At 40.9% G+C, this 19,105-nt stretch overlaps 1 protein-coding gene across 3 annotated transcripts in view; it reads right to left on the bottom strand.

The window, feature by feature from the left end:
- Positions 1-19,105, bottom strand: part of LOC143021926 (uncharacterized) — a 122,061-nt gene that overhangs the window by 36,997 nt on the left and 65,959 nt on the right. The window contains exon 7 of one of the 3 annotated variants that reach the window (XM_076179803.1): positions 11,357-11,484. The exons of the other annotated variants lie outside the window; for them this stretch is intronic. The gene's annotated coding sequence lies outside the window, so the exon portion shown is untranslated. Of the gene's footprint in view, positions 1-11,356; positions 11,485-19,105 lie in introns of those variants that run through there. 3 annotated transcript variants of the gene reach the window in all.

The raw sequence follows: 19,105 nt of genomic DNA, 5'->3' as shown, positions 1-19,105 counted from the left end.
AATGATTTTATGCCTTTTCCTTTTTGGCTACCTCCCGTGTAAGGGGGAAAAACCTTGGTATATGTATGTATGTATGCTTGTAAGGGAAACCAGTCTGTAATTTGTTGGGTCTTTCTTATTTCTTCCTTTATAAATTGGTACGATATCAGAATTTTCCCAGTCTTCTGGCATTTTTTCTTCTTTGAATGAGCAACTTATTATGTTGTATATTTTGTCTGCTAGTTTTTTACATTTTTTTAATATACAATTTGCTATTTCATCGAGGCCATGTGATTTCCTGATATCAAGTTTCATTATTTGATTGATTATTTCTTTCCGTGTCCCTATTATTTCCTTTATGGGTGGGGGGAATTTCACTTCTCTCCCTTCAAACCAATGCTATATATTTTTTCTCTAGGGAAAACCAACTTGAAGTGTTTGCACATAACTTCAGTCATTTTGGTATCTTCTGTGTATTCTGTGTTCCCTTGGTGTAGTTTCACTATTTCCTGTTTGTTTTTTAGTTTCCCATTTACATATCTATAGAATAGCTTTGGTTGATCCTTACATTTTTCTATTATGTCTTTCTCATAGTTACATTTTTCTTCCCTGCATATTTTTACATATTCATTCCTTTGATTAACATATAATTGCCACTTTTTTTCCTGTATTTTCTCCATCTCTTCCAAGCTTTGTCTCCTCTATCTTTCGCTTTGCTGCACCTTCTATTAACATACATATACCAACATATACCAAAGGCTTTTTTTCCCTTATAATAAGGGAGGTAGCAAAAAACAAAGAGATAAAAACCACTCCCACCCCTCCACCCTCTTCCCTCCCTCTTATCTTGGCACCATCCCTGCATCTTGTCCACTGCCCTGGGTCAGAAGCAATGCCGCAAGACACAGCACATCCACAGCAAGGCCACTTCTCTGTCCCCTCATGCAGAAAAGGAGAAGACAGGGAGAAATCCCTTCAGGCTGCATCAAATTTTTCTCACACATACTACCTCATCCCCCACCCATTCCACCTCATGCATTACAGCATCATCCATATACAACCATTCTCCATTCACCCATCTTCTGTCCTCTCCCGGCCTTCCTCAACAGACATTCCTCTCTTTCCCAAAGCCCCTTTTATCCAATCCATCTCATCCTAGGTTGCCCCCTCATTTTCACTCTTTCCACCTCTGCCTTCCACACCTCTTTTACTGTCTTTCTTCACTCATTCTTTCCATGTGTCCAAACCATCACAATACTCTTTCATCCACCCTATCTCCCAGCTCCCTTTCCACCCCCATTCTTCTCCTCACCACCTCATTTCTCACTATATCCAGCCTAGTAACCCCTATCGTACTTCTCAGGCACCTCATTTCAAACACATTTAAACTCCCCTCTTCCTCTCTTATGTCCCATGTTTCTGCCCCATACTGTACAGTGCTGTCAGTACAATCACTCCTTCATACAGTCTCCTCTTAGCATCCATTCCCAAATGCCTATTTCTAATTACACTTTTTAATCCACCAAGACATTTACTCGCTTCTCTCAATCTACATTCTACCTCCACCTCCATTCCTCCTTTTCCTGCCACATTTGCACCCAAGTATCTAAAACTATCCACTTCCTCCAGTCTCTCTCCCTTAATACTTCCAGTCTACTTCCACTTTCACCCCTTGTACATCTTATCACCTTACTTTTACCCGCATTTATCTTCAACTTCCTTCTTTCACACACTTTCCCAAACTCTGTTACTAACCTCCTCTGATCCTGCCACAAGTGCAGTGTCATCCGCATATAACAGTTGGCTTACCTCCCACTTTTCTCCATTTTCTTTAACCATCTCCAGCCCCTGTAACTACCTTTGCATTTACATCTCGCACCACCCCATCCTTGTATAAATTGAACAGCCAGGGTGACATAACACATCCCTGACGAAGTCCCATCTTTACCTCAAACCACTCACTCTCTCCATTTCTAATCCCTGACACATGCTCTACTACTCTCGTAAAAACTCTTGACAGCTCCCAAAAGTTTTCCTCCTACCCCGTATATCTGCAATACCTCCCACAGTGCCTTCCTGTCTACCTTGTCATAAGCCTTTTCCAGATCCATAAAAGCCCAAAGAACATCCTTACCTTTTCCTACAGCTTTCTCACATATCTGTCTTACAACAAAAATCTGATCTGCACAACCTCTACCTGTCCTAAACCCACACTTTTCCTCACCAATTACTCCTTCTGTTCCTCTCCTAATCCTCTCAATCAAGATCCTCCAATAAGCCTTCCCAACTACATTCAACAAGCTGATCCCTCTGAAAGTACTATACTCACACTCCACTTTTCCTTGTAAAGTGGAACTATACAGGCACTCCTCCAGCACTCTACCCTCTCTCCAGCAAACATTAAATAACCTCACCAGCCAGTCCATCATCACCATACCTCCTTCAGACATTCTGCATGACATCCATCCAGACCACGTACCTTACCTGATCTCACCATCTTCACAGCTGCCTTCACTTCATCCTTCCTTATTTCTCCTCCATTTTCCTCACTCATCACGGTCATTTTCTTAGCATTTCCCAATGCAACTATCTTTCCCTCCCTATCCTCCTTCACATTTAGCAACTCCCTAAAATATTCTTCCCACTTTCCTCTTACTACCTTCTCTTCCATTATCATCTCTCCATCTGCACCTTTTACCTTTTCTTCTCTACTTAATTTGCCTCCTCTTCCTCTTTTAATTTCTTTCCAAAATATCTTTTTATTACCTTCAAAATTTCCTGTCAAACTCTTACCCCATTTCACATCTGCTCTCCTCTTTGCCTCCTTTATCTTATGCTTTACTTCTCTTCTCTTTTCTTTGTACCTCTCATATGATTCCCTCATCCTATTTTGTAACCAATCTATGAAAGGTCGCTTCTTCTCTTCTACAACCTTCTTTGTTTCCTCATCCCACCACTCACTACCCTTCCTTCTATTTCCTCCCATCCTCCTTGTTCCACACACCATCTCTGCACACCTTATGACTCCCTCCACCTTATGACTCCCCATTCCTCCTCCACTCCTAGTTCTACTCTATCCTTCACTCCCTCCCACTCCTCTCTCAGCTTCTTGTACCCCTTCTCCTTTTCTTTCTCATTTAAGCAGTTCACTCTAATCACCTCCCTACCTTTTGTCCTTTTCCTCTTTCTCCATCTATCCTCCACTCTCAACTTACCTTCCACCAAAAAATTATTTGATATTCCCCCACTCTCTCCCCTTAGAATATGTACTTCCTTAGCTCTTCCTATTATACACCGATCTACCACTACATAGTCCATTAATGCTCTATCTACTACCCTTCCATCCACCTCTCCCATGTGTACTTATGCTTGACTTCTTTCTAAACACTGTATTTGCTATCACCAACTCTCTAAACACATCACCACTATTCTTTTCTGGAACTCCACATTTCCCAACCACTCCATCTATTGGTTCATTTCCTACCCTTGCATTAAGGTCTCCCAAAACCACTATATTGACATTTCTTCATAATCCCTCTATGCATTCATCTAAATCCAAAAAGCCTCCCTTTCTTCTACACTCTTCTCACTACCAGGCCCATATGCACTTACAAAAACCCACATCTCCTTTCCCAGTTTCACCTTCATCCACATTAACCTTGAAGAAACCTTCCACTCCACTACATGTTAACCTATTTCTTCACTTACTAGTATAGCCATCCCTTCTCTCCCTCCCTCTCTCTTCAATTAAGCCAGCACTTAATGTACATCTTTTCTTGTTTTTGCTTTGGTACATATTTATCCACTCCTTTATAGATCTTCATCAGAATCATCCATTTTTCTTCCATTTGTGTTTCTTTGAAGAATTTTTCCCAGCTTTAAGAAAAAAATTCTTATGTTTCTCGAAGTCAGTTTTACCATACATCAGTCTTCCTTTTCTGTGTTTCTCATTTCTCTTTATATTTCCTCCTCTAATTCTAACTCAAGTAATATGTGGTCACTCTTCAAAATTGGTGTCTTGTATTTAATTTTGTTTACTATTTCAGGTTCTGATGTAAATAATAAATCTAGTCTTGATGGTTCTTCATTATTTCTAAATCTAGTGTTTTCCTTTACCCATTGTGTCATTGTATGTTCCATAGTCATGTCCTGTAAACTTAAGAAAGTACAGAGGAAAATTGTGAATCACTACAAATAGACCTAGATAAAATCTGGAAATGGAGTCAAAAGTGGGAAGTGAACTTTTAACATCAAGAAATGTAGTATAATGGAGTTTGGAAAAAAGTAAAAATAGAATATCGAGAAATTATAGAATTGGTGAAGAAGTAAAAAAAAAGTGAGCTCAGAAAGGAACCTCAGAGTAATTATCAGCAAAGACATGTCACCAAACAAACATATCAATAAAATAGGCAGAGAAACCTTCAATTTACTAAGGTCAACGAAAGTGGCTTTTTGACTATTTGGATGAGGAAATAGTCAAGAAAATATTAGTTACACTGATAAGACCAAAATTGGAGTATGCTGCAACACTATGGACACCCAGTACTAAAAAGAATATAAAGAAATTAGAAAGAATACAAAGAGCAATGACAAAGATGGCACCAACACTCTCCAAATTGACATACGAACAAAGATTGTCCAAATTGGAACTACCAACTCTGGAACAAAGAAGAGAAAGAGGAGATCTACTGACTATTTATAGAATCATGAAAGGAATGGAAGTCCTAGATAGAGATGATTTATTAAAATGGGACAAGAGAAAAACAAAAGGACATGAAAAGAAACTCAAAAAGGATAATTATAGAAGAGATCTGAAAAAGAATAGCTTCCCACACAGAGTGGTGGATACCTGGAATAAATTAGATAAGGCAACAGTGTGTGCAAATACTATTCAAGAATTTAAGAACAAACTTGATGCTGAAAGATACAAAGACGGGTCACTACAAGCATAGCTTCCTGTATAATGCAACTAGGTAAATTTCCCCATTGATCCTCTCCTCCTTTCACTTTCATCTCTTTCCAACGTATCTCTTTGCAATTAAAATCATCCATGATTACTGCATTACTTCCATCCTTCAGCATCTTGTTTAATGAATATTTCATATAATCTAACATTAGGCAGACGTAGCTCCTCTTGGGGATCGGTGCCACCTGCATAGAGCCAGTGGCCAGGGCTGGTTGTCGCTGTTTGGCCCCCAACTCTTGGGGTTGGGGGGTGGTCCTACAACGTAGATGCTGCGGCTCCAGGACCGGACCCTGATGTTGTAAGCCCTCCTTCTATGAGAACATCTGAGAGCCCGCTACTCGCCATCTTCTTCCCAATCATCTTGAAAAATACATACACCACATGGAATGATCCTACCATTATGATGTGGTCTTTGTAGACTTCGGGGTATTTCCATATGAGTGGATAGGCTTTCATGCACACCCCAAGATCGAAAGTGGTGATGGTATATCTCTGGCCTACTTCTTTTGTTGCTTCCTCTGACATCTTGAGGCATTCTTTAACTGCCCTATACTCTGTTATGGGACAGTTTATTACTGGATAGTAGTCTATTGTGGTTTTCTTCTTTGGTTTCTCACCAGTGACAGAAATGAAACCAGCCCATCCAGGCAACTGTTGTTCTGTCTTTGAGCTGTGCAGACGTACCAGGACCCATAACATATCTTTGGTATGAGCAGTATGGCTTGAGATTTCACCCTCAGCACAGGTCCAAGTTTTAACTGTGTAAGATAGGCTCTGCTTTTGTGTGAGCATTCAGACAGACTTTGTGAGTATTCTAATTTGACAGACCTGCTCTTACTTCGCTCTGTGATTAAAGTGGTATCCATGTCCCCTGTTTCAATATCCCCCACATCTTCCACTTCAAGTGTCTCTATCAGTGGTCCTACTTCTTGCAGCATGATTCCATGACTGGTATGCGCTGATCCTGATGCGGTATTTTGATCGAAGTTATCAAAATCTGAATGGAATACGGCTGGAAGAGAGGGGTTTTTCATGTGCGAAGAGGGAGGATCTTTGATGATTCCTGAAGAACCTTGGCCAATGCACTTTCAAGCTCTAGAGAGAAGCTGTAGTTTTCTGAATGCCCAAACTTGTTTATGAGGTTGGTAAGTTCTGGACTTCTGAACAAATGTCGCAGTGATACACAGAAGTATGTGTTTTGGCAATTTCCACTGGCCATTTGTGACAGCACAGCAAAGGTCTTGTCCAATCGATTGTGTCAGTCGATTGACTTTGGTGCCATCTTCCTGCGTTTGTTTGCCAGCTATGAGGAAGTACAGGAACTTCATTAATTCCTCAGGGATGTTAGGATTTACTCCCTCCAGATATCGAGCTGTTGGTGGCCATTTCAGCGGTTTGGCACATTGAAAGGCTTTTTGAATATCATACCTCAAATTCAAGGCCACATCTTTTGTTTTGTCAGATGTACCAAGGATATACGCCTGCTTCACAGCCTCTCCTACTTTAATGTCAGTGTTGAAAACAAGGTAAGAACCAAACCGGCCAGATTGGGATTGGATTGGCTCAAATGATAGTTTGTCCCCATAATGCACAACAAGTTTTGGTTTTAGTTTCTCAGATCTGTAATGAGTGTTTCCAAACTGGGTTTGAGCTAATTCTTGGACATAAATGTCCTTCAAGAAATCTAGCTTGACAACAGTGTTATTGTGGATAACATTTTCTTCAACAAAGGTACAAGTACTGGCAAATGCATTGCGGTGTGCTTCCTTCATCATGGCCTGCTGAGACAGAGCTTCAGGGTCACTGCTGCGCCACGACGACGGATCTCTTGTGTACTTAGCTCTGCAGCTCCTGTGGTATTGAGCCTCACAGGCATAAAGGTCATAACCCTTGATCCTTCGCAGCATCTCAAAATCTTTTCGTTCCTCTGCAACTTTGAGAATGGTTGCATCTCCATCATATTCAAATCGTGATGTTGGTTCAGTTGTCCAGCTGCCTCCATGTTTAACCTTTTTTTTGCTAGTCTTTTGGCAGAAAATAAATGCAGTCTGGGTTAAAAATTAATTTCTCACTTCCATCAGAAGGGCATCTTGGTGGACATGGATGACAAACATCAGTTTCTGTTAATGATGATGAGGTCGATGAGGATGAAAGTCTTTCTAGATTAGATGTGAACCATTTGTAACATTGTCAATGATATCCATGGTTTTCCTTGACTGTATCTGGAATTTGTAAACAGACATACGACATCCGATGAGGAGAATCTACTGGCTCAGAAAGTCTCCGCTTTTGAATTTCCTTCAGCTTTGATAGTCTCTCTTCTGTCAGTGTTGTCAATGGTCCTGATGAACTGTCTCTGTGATGTATAATGCAATGTTCAGTTTTGGAAGAAGCACCTGCCACACTCTCATCCCTCTTGCGCTTCTTGGATGCCATGTTCGTTCAGGATAGACAGTTTACTGTAAAACAATAAGATAGATTATAATTTCTAAACAACTATGCTGAATAAAATCTTGCACTTTGCATATTGTACTACAGGATCACTAAAATGTTGCCCGATTAGGCCCAAAATCGATTTTTTTTTCCAATTTAACAATAAGGTAAACATGATAGAGTGTTCTAAGATGCATTATTGGATTGCTGGTACTCGAAATCATAGGTAAAGACACCAAAACCATGTCTCTATCTGTCATAGAAAGAAAGTTATAAGCGAAAACGTGATTTTTTTTAGTTACGCCGGCGGCCATTTTGAAAATGGCCACTAATGGGTAGTTGATCCCAAAATATTGCTGTGGGCATCATATATTGTTGTTTCATAAGGTCCCAGGGACTAAAAAAAATTGTCCTATACTGTTATGGGGGGGGGTGCACGGTGGACCCTCCTGGCCCATGGACTAATATGAAATAGAATACCATGCTACAATTAGGGAAACATACACTTACGTGTGCACACCAATTTGGAAATATCAAAGATAAAGAGGTGATATGATTACAGTATTCAGGTCACTATAGGGATACATTGCATTTACAAAATAGATTTAATGATTAAGGATAGGAAGGGTTTTAATAGGTCATGAGAACAAATTAAGAAAGACTATATGTCTAAAGGATGTGAAGAAATACAGTTTTCCATATAGATGCATTAAATATACTTGGAATGGCTTAGGAGATATAACCCAAGCTAGAACAATACATGAATTCAAATCTATCTATATACCAATATTTTTTCCCCCTTACCAAGTCAAAAGGCATATATCCACTCCCATCCATTTCATTTAAATCTAAATATAATTGGAAATCAAGGATATACATTAAGTTGGAACAGTACATGAACTTGAAGCTAGGTATGGTAAATTGGAGAGTAGGAGACAGGACCTAACAAGTATTGCTCCTTTCCTTTATACTAAAATAAAGTAAATATACACACATGGGCATCCAGAGTGGGTGGGGCAGTTCCCATCCCCTCTTGAAATCCAGGGTGTGTTTGAAACTTTGCTATCATCACATATAATTTTGTTAAATTTTCAAATTAGAGAATGTCAGTGTACTGTATGATTGATTTTTTATTCAAGTCTGTAATTTAAGTATGTGCTCATACTATACTTAATGGTGAAACACACTCATAAATCATTTTGCACAGACAAGCCATCTCACTTCTCACCCTGACGACTGTTGCACTATTTGACGTAAGAAAGACTTTCCCACAGACTCAGACTATACACCCTTCATAGACAGGCAGACAAAACACATAATACATAATCTCAAGCACTCATCCGCCTGTGGCCCTGATAACATAAGTAACATCCACCTAAAACACATTGGACCACAAGGTATACACGCACTCACAAACATTGCAAACTACAGCTATTCACACAACACTATACCCGACATCTGGAAGCATGGTAAAATAATCACCATTCCAAAACCGAACAAAGACCCAACAATCCCAACATCACACCCGCCCAATCACACTTCTCTGCACCCCCTCTAAAGTCATTGAACGCCTAATACTTAAACTTGTCACACCACATATTACCCTTGCTGACTCACAACATGGTTTTAGGCCACTACACTCCACAAACACTCTTCTGATAAACCTCACACAAAGAATTTTAGATGGCATCAATTCAGACAGGCCCCACCACAGAACGCTTCTTATAACATTAGTAAAGCTTTTGATGCTATCCCCCGCCACAACCTAACAAATAAAATATATAACACAGACATGCACAATAACACCAAAAGATGGCTGGCCAATTATCTGGCAGGTAGGAATGCTTACGTGTCATATAATGGCCAATCATCGCACATCAGAAACATTAAGAATGGAGTACCACAGGGCTCTGCTCTATCCCCCACGCTCTTTAATCTATACATGCATGACTTACCCACACCAGACACCTCAGAAATACAAATCTCTTCCTACGCACACAACATAACAATCACACGACTTGGTGGCGCAGTTGGTAGAACGATGAACTACTAGCATGGTGGTGCGCGTAGTGCTTGGTTCGAATCCTGCCCAGGGCCGAAATTAATTTCGGTACAGCTGCGCTTCGGGTCGTTACTCTGACTCTCGTGGGCGGGGAGTTGGGGGTGTGTGTGTGTGAAAGGTCATAGCATTACCCATAGATCGGACCTACGAGCTCTGAGCTCTCTTCCAGGAGGGAAATAGCTGTCGATCACGAGTCGAACACGTGATCCAAAAGACCAAGTGAATACATGCACACATTGTAACACAGACAAAGCTGCAGAAATAATCCAGCCACACCTTGATACACTCAACACATGGTTCATCACAAACAGACTCAAAATAGCTCCAACCAAATCTACAGCAACACTTCTCACCAACTGGACAAAAGAACACAAATACATACCTCATCTCTACATCAACAACACTCTAATACCACACACAAAATTCTTGGTGTAACATACGATACATCCATGTCTTTCAAACAACACATCAAAAACATCAAAAACAAATGCACACCTAGACTTAATGCACTTAAGTCAATCACTGGAACAACATTTGGACAAAACAAAGAAACTAATACAACAATATACAAACAATGCATACGCTCAGTGATGAATTATGCGAGTCCTGCATGGGCTCCTAATCTCAGTGAGACACACCACAACACCCTTCAAATCATACAAAACAAAGCCCTAAAAACAATTACAGGCTGCACAAATACAACACCTACAGACCATTTACACCATGAAACAAAAGTCCTCAAAGTCAAGGACCACCTCGACATGAGAGGCACACAAACACTTGCTGCAGCCACCACAAACACATCACACCCGCTACACTACATAGCAGAACACCCACACACACCAAGAAACATTAAAACAACACCCAAAGACCTGTATCACACACAGATACTCTCTTCTCTTCCTCCACAACCACCAAATACCAGCCTCCGGAAACATATTCATAATCATATCACTCACCACTCCATTAACACACTGAAAGACAACACACTGCTGCATGCCAGACCCCCTGATATCCACCCTTCTGAATCCTCTCTGCCACGAAAGGACAGAGTCCACCTGGCCAGACTGCGATGCGCCCACCACCCAGCACTTCTAAGCTACCAGAAGAGGCTGGATGCCCAGGATGTAACACTTCACCCTATACCATACACCACATAATGGAAGACTGCATTATACACAATCATGCACGCAAACAACACAACATACACTCTATAAAGGATTTGTGAGGAAACCCAGTTTCAGCTGTGGCATTCCTTGGGGAGACGGGACTGCTCGGACAGACAGTCTAGGGAATGACAACAACAACATCAGGGTCCATTCATGCAATCCTGTCTGAAAAACAGTACAACAGAGCTGTAATGTGCCATAAGGCCATGACTGAAGCACTTGAACGTCTTCTGTTTAAGGTAAGATGCAACTTGAATGTATAAGTTTGAACTTTATTGTTCATGGGGGCTGTTCCTGGAGACTGGGCACTCTCTCTTAATATCCTTTTTATTCATTTGAATAGGCCTTCCTGTCAAATAGGGACCATGATGATCCGGTGCACCCGTTACCAGATGATTCACAACGAGTTCTCGATGCTCTGCTTGAGAATCCCACGTCGATCACACTGTCCACAGCAATGAGGAATGCAGCCATTGGTGGATATTTGCAGGAATATTCAGACTTCAGGTATTGTACTCTGTGATTTCTTCTGTAAAAATATATCGGTTTCCAGGTTTGGAGGCCAGAGTTATAAGATCTGATTGTATGTGATTTAATGAATACTTACCAAATATTTTCCTCTCCTTAGGTCAGAAGTTTCAACTGGCAGGCTGGGGAAAACAGCACAACTCTGGATATCCTACATGGACAATGTCTGGCTGGCACTCGATGTCCTTCAAGCTGTTAAGACAAATGACCTTCCTCTTTATGCACATTGTCTGTACAACATGGCAGACCTGCTCTTTAGTTTTGATGGACACAACTATGCACGTTACCTGACATTCTTCTCTGTATTCCTCGCTAACATTGAAGAGTCACACCCAGGTGCCACTGAGCTGTTGAAAGGAGGAGCTATCAGTGTTGCAAGGTTAATGATACCAGGGAACAGGTGTGCAGTAGATAAAACGATCGAGGAAACGTTTATGAAACATGCTAAATCACATGGCGGATCAGGTGCATGCGGAGCTGGGTTGTTGTTGTTGTTGTTGTCGTTCCCTAGACTGTCTGTCCGAGCAGTCCCGTCTCCCCAAGGAAGGCCACAGCCGAAACTGGGTTTTCCCACAAATCCTTTATAGAGTGTATGTTGTGTTGTTTGCGTGCATGATTGTGTATAATGCAGTCTTCCATTATGTGTTGTATGGTATGGGGTGAAGTGTTACATCCTGGGCAGCTGTTCACAACACGGTCGTCCAGCCTCTTCTGGTAGCTTAGAAGTGCTGGGTGGTGACCGCATCGCAGTCTGGCCAAGTGGACTCTGTCCTTACCGATCCCCAAGGAGGAGCTGCGGAGCTGGGTTGACTGGGATACTAACCAACTTTGATGCATACCAGCGATGGGTGAAAACGACACATGAAAGAGCACAGTTTGTCGATGTTACCTATACCAAGGCAGATATGATGTCAGACACTCAGGTCGGAGAACATCATAGAGACCTCAGGCGAGCTGAAGTAAAGAAAAGTGAGAGATGTGTCATGAAAGCTATGGAGTCCATCACTAGCTTCCTCAATCCGTTTGATGTCCCTGGTGCTGACAAGCTGTACTGTATATCTTCTGGTGTTCCCACAACAGCTGAAATTGAGATACCTGTTATCTGCAGATGTCTCTGGGAAACATGCAAAAGAAGTATTCATCACTGACAGACTTGCGACCAAATCCAATTTCTTTGAGCCAGTCAAGAAAATGAAAATGAAGACATTTGAGGCAGCCAACAAGACAGTGAGACTAAAGATGACAAACAATAAGATTGTGACATACAAGCAACATAGTAGTCTGGCCTTACAGCTTCTTGTCAAGTCTCAACCAAACATCAATATTGAACAACTGATGACATATCCACTGAGTCCTGTTCCTTGCAGCCATGGTACAGCTGACAGATACATGGCAAAGACTGACAAGTCCAAGGGATTTCAATTCCTAGTGAAAGATATCGATGACATAGCACTTCCAACAGAGGGCAGAACACTGTTCATACAAGATGGTAATGCACTGTTTCACACTCTGCATGACATTCCTGCGAACTTCCAATAGATAGCTCACCTCATCTTTGATAGGATCCCTAAGCAATCAGATTTCATCTTTAGTACAGACATGTATAAAGTTGGATCTATCAAGGAAATGGAACGTAAACAGAGGGGTCAGGTGAGAAGCTGATCATTAAAGGGCTAATGACCAAAAAACCACAAAACTGGAAAACATTCCTGATGAACGATGACAACAAGTCACAACTGGCTGATATTATCCATCGTGTATGGAGTTCAGATATTTCTGCACCAAAACTCGTAAACAGAAAAGTGATGACAGTAGCTCAGGGTCACTGCTTCCTGTTGGAGACTGAAGACGGTCAAGCCGTGAAGGAAACAGAAATTCTAGACTTGTTCTCTGATCAAGAAGAAACTGACACAAGAATAGTCCTGTACTGTGCCTATGTCCAGGAACATGGTTATGATAATATTTGGGTACGAAGTCCCGACAGTGATGTCTTTTTTGTGCTACTTCATCATGCTGGAAAGTTTGACGTCAACATCTTGTTTGACACAGGCACTGGGAATAAAAAGAGACTTGTAAACATAACCCAGATGGCACATGGATATGGTCAACAGTTTTGCACTGCACTGTTGGGTCTCCATGCATTCACCCATTGTGACACAACAAGTATATTCAAGGGAATTGGAAAAGTGTGACCAATCAAACTTCTCTTGAAGTCACCTCGATTCGTTGATGCACTTTCTCAGTTAGGAGACATGTGGGATCCTCCTGAGAGTTTGGTGGATGACTTGGAGGAATTTACCTGTGCCATGTATGGCAGAACCCACCACAAGAGTGTTGATGCAGTCCGATATGCTGTTCTGAGTGAGAAGTGTGGAGGACCAGATGGCACTGTCAATGTCGATAGAAATATTGATCTCGGTCAGTTCCCACCATGTAGGAAGTCTCTGTATCAGCATATACAACGCGTGAACTACCAGACTGGCATCTGGAAGTGTGCTGATGTTGCCCTGCCTGTAATACCTGAACCCACAGGACATGGATGGAAATCATCCGATGGCAAAATGACACCACTATGCTTATACATGGATGGGGTGGTGCGAGAGGTAAATGCAAGGGTAGTGGGTCAGGGATTGGAGATGGTTAAAGAAAATGGAGAAAAGTGGGAGGTGAGCCTGCTGTTGTTTGCGGATGACACTGCGCTTGTGGCAGGATCGGAGGAGGGATTGAGGAAGTTGGTGGCAGAGTTTGGGAGAGTATGTGATAGAAGAAAGATAAAGATAAATGTGGGTAAAAGTAAGGTGATGAGATGTACAAGGGGTGAAAGTGGCAGTAGACTGGAAGTGAGCATTAAGGGAGAGCGACTGGAGGAAGTGGATAGTTTTAGATACTTGGGTGCAAATGTGGCAGGGAAAGGTGGAGTGAAAGTGGAGGTAGAATGTAGATTGAGAGAAGCGAGTAAATGCCTTGGTGGATTAAAGAGTGTAATGAGGAATAGACATTTGGGAATGGATGCTAAGAGGAGACTGTATGAAGGAGTGATTATGCCAACAGCACTGTATGGGACAGAAACATGGAACATAAGAGAAGAAGAGAGAAGGAGTTTTAATGTGTTTGAGATGAGGTGTCTGAGAAGTATGATGGGGGTTACTAGGCTAGATAGAGTGAGAAATGAGGAGGTGAGGAGGAGAACAGGGGTGGAAAAGGAGCTGGGAGATAGGGTTGAAGGAAATGAAAAATGAGATTGTTGTTCCATTAGAAATTATTTTCAAGAAATCCATCATATCCGGAGATGTCCCAAGAGAATGGAAGCTAGCTAACGTTACTCCCATATTCAAAAAAGGTGACAAAAAGAAACCAAATAACTATAGGCCTATAAGTTTGACTTCAATCGTAGGAAAAATAATGGAAACTATCATCAGAGATGCTATCGAACATCATTTAGAAAGTAACCGTTTGATAAATGATAGCCAGCATGGTTTCAGACGGAAACATTCTTGCGTGACTAACTTACTCGAATTCTACAACACAGTTATTTCGAATTATGACAAAAGAAACAATATAGATTTAATATATCTAGACTTTGCAAAAGCTTTTGATACCGTCCCACACGAAAAACTACTTACTAAATTAGCTTTGCATGGAATAAGTGGTAGCCTATTAGGTTGGACTAGTAATTGGTTGAATGGTCAAAAACAGAGTTGTTTTAAATGGAAAAACTTCTGGATGGAAAAGTGTTGCAAGTGGAGTTCCTCAGGGTTCCGTTCTTGGGCCACTTCTATTCATAGTATATATAAATGATATAGACCATGGACTAAAATCTACTGTTTCCAAATTTGCTGATGATACAAAACTGTGCGGAGTGGCAAATGATCACTCAAACCAATTAGATATTCAAGAAGATTTAGATCAATTACAGCAATGGTCTGAAAAGAGGCTAATGAAATTTAACACAAGTAAATGCAAGGTAATGCACATAGGTAAAAATAACAGTAAGTACGATTACAAGTTATTTGGAAATTCGTTAACAAAAGTGGATAGTGAAAAAGATCTCGGCGTAATTATCAGTAACGACCTCAAATCATCCAAGCAGTGTATTTCAGCCTCTGAGAAAGCAAATAAGATTCTAGGACTGATTGCGTGATCTTTTGATTTCAAAAGTCCATCACTCATTAACAAGCTATATAAATCGTTAGTTCGTCCACATTTGGAATATGCTGTTTCCGTATGGTCACCGAATCTCATTAAAGACATTGACAGACTGAAAAAAGTACAACGGCGAGCCACAAAACCGATTCCAAATATAAAAAATAAATCATACGAAAATCGACTAAAGCACATGAATCTGTTTTCCCTAAAAAAGCGTAGACTCAGAGGTGACTTGATACAGGTCTTTAAGATTTTAAAGGGAATTGACAACATCAAAAGTGACCAAATTTTCACATTGAATGAGAATCAGACAAGAAACAATGGTCTCAAACTGTCCGGAAATAGATTCAATTTGGAAGTAGGTAGAAACAACTTTGCCAACCGTGTAGTTAATGAATGGAATAAACTTCCTGCACAGGTAGTGCAATGTAGTTCAGTTCGGAGCTTTAAGAATCATTTAGATAAATACCTAAGTAAGATGCTGTAATGATTATAATTTATCTTATATTATTTGTTTTTGTTTTGTTATAATTTGTCTGTCTGATTTTCATTTACTATTAGTTACATGTCAATTTATTATTATTTACTATTTACCTGTTTGTTTATTATTTTAACTATACCTATGCATTTATTTATGTATTCTATTTGTTATTTACATTATTATAGTTTTTATTTATTATTTTATTATTAATATGATTTTTTTTTTTTTTTTTGCATCCGACCTAGATATGGATCAAAAGGTCTCCTGTCGGCATGCTCCGCCTTTGTAATCCTTTGGTTTGGACACATGGAAAGAATGAGTGAAGAAAGACTAGTAAAAGAGGTGTGGAAGTCAGATGTGGAGGGAATGAACATGAGGGGACGTCCTAGGATGAGGTGGATGGATGGGGTGAAGGGGGCTTTGGGGAAGAGGGCAATGTCTGTTGAGGAAGGACGGGAGAGGACAGAAGACGGGTGAATGGAGAAGGGTTGTATATGGATGATGTGATAGCATGAGGTGGAATGGGCGGGTGGATGGGGGGTGAGGTAGTATATGTGAGCAAAATTTGACGCAGCCCGAAGGGATTTCTCCCCGTCCTCTCATTTTATGCAATGGGGGGACGGAGAGGGGGGGTCGCCGATTTAATGAAGCGGCCTTGCTGTGGATGTGCTGTGTCTTGCGACACTGCTTCTGACCCAGGGCAGTGGACAAGGTGCAGGGATGACCCGTCATTCAGGAGGTGCTAAGATAAGAGGGAGGGTGGAGGGGTGTGGAGTGTATTCAGGGGTGGAATGGATGGGATTGATTTTGTGCCTTTTTCTTTTTGGCTACCCCCCATGTAAGGGGGAAAAAGCCTTGGTATATGTATGTATGTATGTATGGTTTGATGGACCAGTTGTGACAAGATGTTGCTTCTGAAAATGATGCCATTGCTAATGATGAAGAAATGACTTCTGATGATGAGATGGAACTAAGTGACATATATGAATATGTCATGTCAAGTGACAGTGATGATGACAGTTATTAAGTTTGTTGGATTGTCCAGACTTCAAGAGAATCATGTTTCATGCATTATGATTTTTATGATGCTGCCAATGCTTTATAAATGTTCTAATTGTCTCAACTTAAATGAGAATGTACTGGTTTCTAGCTGTTTGAAAATTATTGGAAAAATGATAATGTTTTTGCTTGTCTTTTTGTATGTGATTTCCATATGATTCTGTAAGGTTAAAGAAAGAAATCCAAATTTGTACTAGAAATGAATTATTTTCAAAATTTGGGAATAAGGTAAACGTGATAGAGTGTTCTAAGATGCATTATTGGATTGCTGGTACTCGAAAACATAGGTAAAGACACTGAAACCATGTCTCTGTCTGTCATAGAAGGAAAGTTATAAGCAAAAACGTGATTTTTTGAGTTACGCCGGCGGCCATTTTGAAAATGGCCACTACTGGGTAGTTGATCCCAAAATATTGCTGTGGGCATCATATATTGTTGTTTCATAAGGTCTCAGGGACTAAAAAAAAGTGGTCCTATACTGTTATGCAGGGGGGGGGGGTGCACAGTGGACCCTCCTGGCCCATAGACTATATCCTCCAATTTATCATACCTGGCTTCAAACAATTGTGACAATCAACTTTCATTATTTGAAGAATATCACCAATGCTCTATTCCAATATACTGGGATAGGAAATTTTTTGTGAGAGGAGAGTGGAGGAAAAAGGGATATAAGCCAGTTGTTTGCTGATGACAGCAAGCTTGTAGTTGGGTCAAGAGAGTGTCAAAGGCAGATAGTGTTGGAGTTCTGGAGGTTATAAGAGAGGAAAAGTCAGGTAAATGTGAGGAAAAGTAAAGTGTTTAGATGTGTACAAAGAGTGAAGAGGCAGCAAGTTTAAAGTAAGTCCTAAATAAAGGAGGCTAGAGGAAATTGATGACTTTAAGTATTTAGGGTCACATTTAGCAGTGAATGAAAAAGTTGGAGTGTTGTGAGAGATATGTATTTAGGGATGAATGGAAAGAGAAGACTATATGGAGTGATTGTGTTTGACATTCAGGCAGAGCCTTGGATTTTGAGGAAGGCAGGAAAAAGGAATTGAAATGTGTTTGAGATGAAGTATGTAAGAAGAATAGTGGGAGTCTATCAGTTGTTGCCTAATTTCATGATGTTGATAAAGCATAACTAAGGGTTAAGATTTTAAGGCCTTTATTGCTTATAGGCTAAGATGTTTTAAATGGATGTTTGAAATCTTGCCTGGGCATTCTGCATGGGAGTTTTGAAGTTCCTTCATTGTTTTTTTCCCCATCTTTGTTAGAAGTGGAGGGAGTGGGTGGGGGATAGGGAGGTTAGGAAGTGCTTATGTGTGAATATTTTGATGCAGCCCAAAGGGATTTCTCCCCATTTTCAATGTTTCTGCATAAGGGGATGGAGAGGGGGAGTTGCTGATCAAATGAAGTGGCCTTGCTGTGGGTGTGCTGTGTCTTGCTGCATTGCTTCTGACCCAGGGCAATGGGCAAGGTGCAGGAATGACCTGTCATGAGGAGCCAAGATGAGAGGGTGGGAGGGGTGGTGGATGGGAGTGGAATGGGTGGAGATGAAATGGGCAGGAGTGGAATTATGCCTTTTAATCTTTGGCTACTTCCCTGGTAAGGGGGAAAGATCCCTTGGTATATGTATGTTGGAGGTGGAGTAGAGTCTGTTTTTATTTTGTGAATGTTTTTGAATGACCTGTTACTTGGGTCTGAAACTTACCGTAACAAAGCTTGTTAATGATGATACACTATTTCATGGGTTCATGGGGGATAAAGTAATTTTTCAGACTACAGTTTTTTGTTGTACTCTACATTTTTGTTTCCTCATCTATCCTGGTGTCAGGATTAGAAATGGAGAGAGTGAGTGGTTCGAGGTAAAGGTGGGACTTCATCAAGGATGCATTATGTTGCCCTGGCTGTTCAACTTATACATGGATGGGGTGGTGCGAGAGGTAAATGCAAGGGTAGTGGGTCAGGGATTGGAGATGGTTAAAGAAAATGGAGAAAAGTGGGAGGTGAGCCAGCTGTTGTTTGCTGACGACACTGCGCTTGTGGCAGGATCGGAGGAGGGACTGAGAAAATTGGTGACAGAGTTTGGGAGAGTATGTGATAGAAGAAAGATAAAGATAAATGTGGGTAAAAGTAAGGTGATGAGATGTACAAGGGGTGAAAGTGGCAGTAGACTGGAAGTGAGCATTAAGGGAGAGCGACTGGAGGAAGTGGATAGTTTTAGATACTTGGGTGCAAATGTGGCAGGAAAAGGTGGAGTGAAGGTGGAGGTAAAATGTAGATTGAGAGAAGTGAGTAAATGC

Source organism: Oratosquilla oratoria, chromosome 43, assembly GCF_046742065.1.
Source record: "Oratosquilla oratoria isolate Oo_2021 chromosome 43, ASM4674206v1, whole genome shotgun sequence".
NCBI classification, from domain to species: domain Eukaryota; kingdom Metazoa; phylum Arthropoda; class Malacostraca; order Stomatopoda; family Squillidae; genus Oratosquilla; species Oratosquilla oratoria.
The sequence above is the reverse complement of the archived record's forward strand: the minus strand, read 5'-3'. Positions and strand labels throughout refer to the sequence as shown.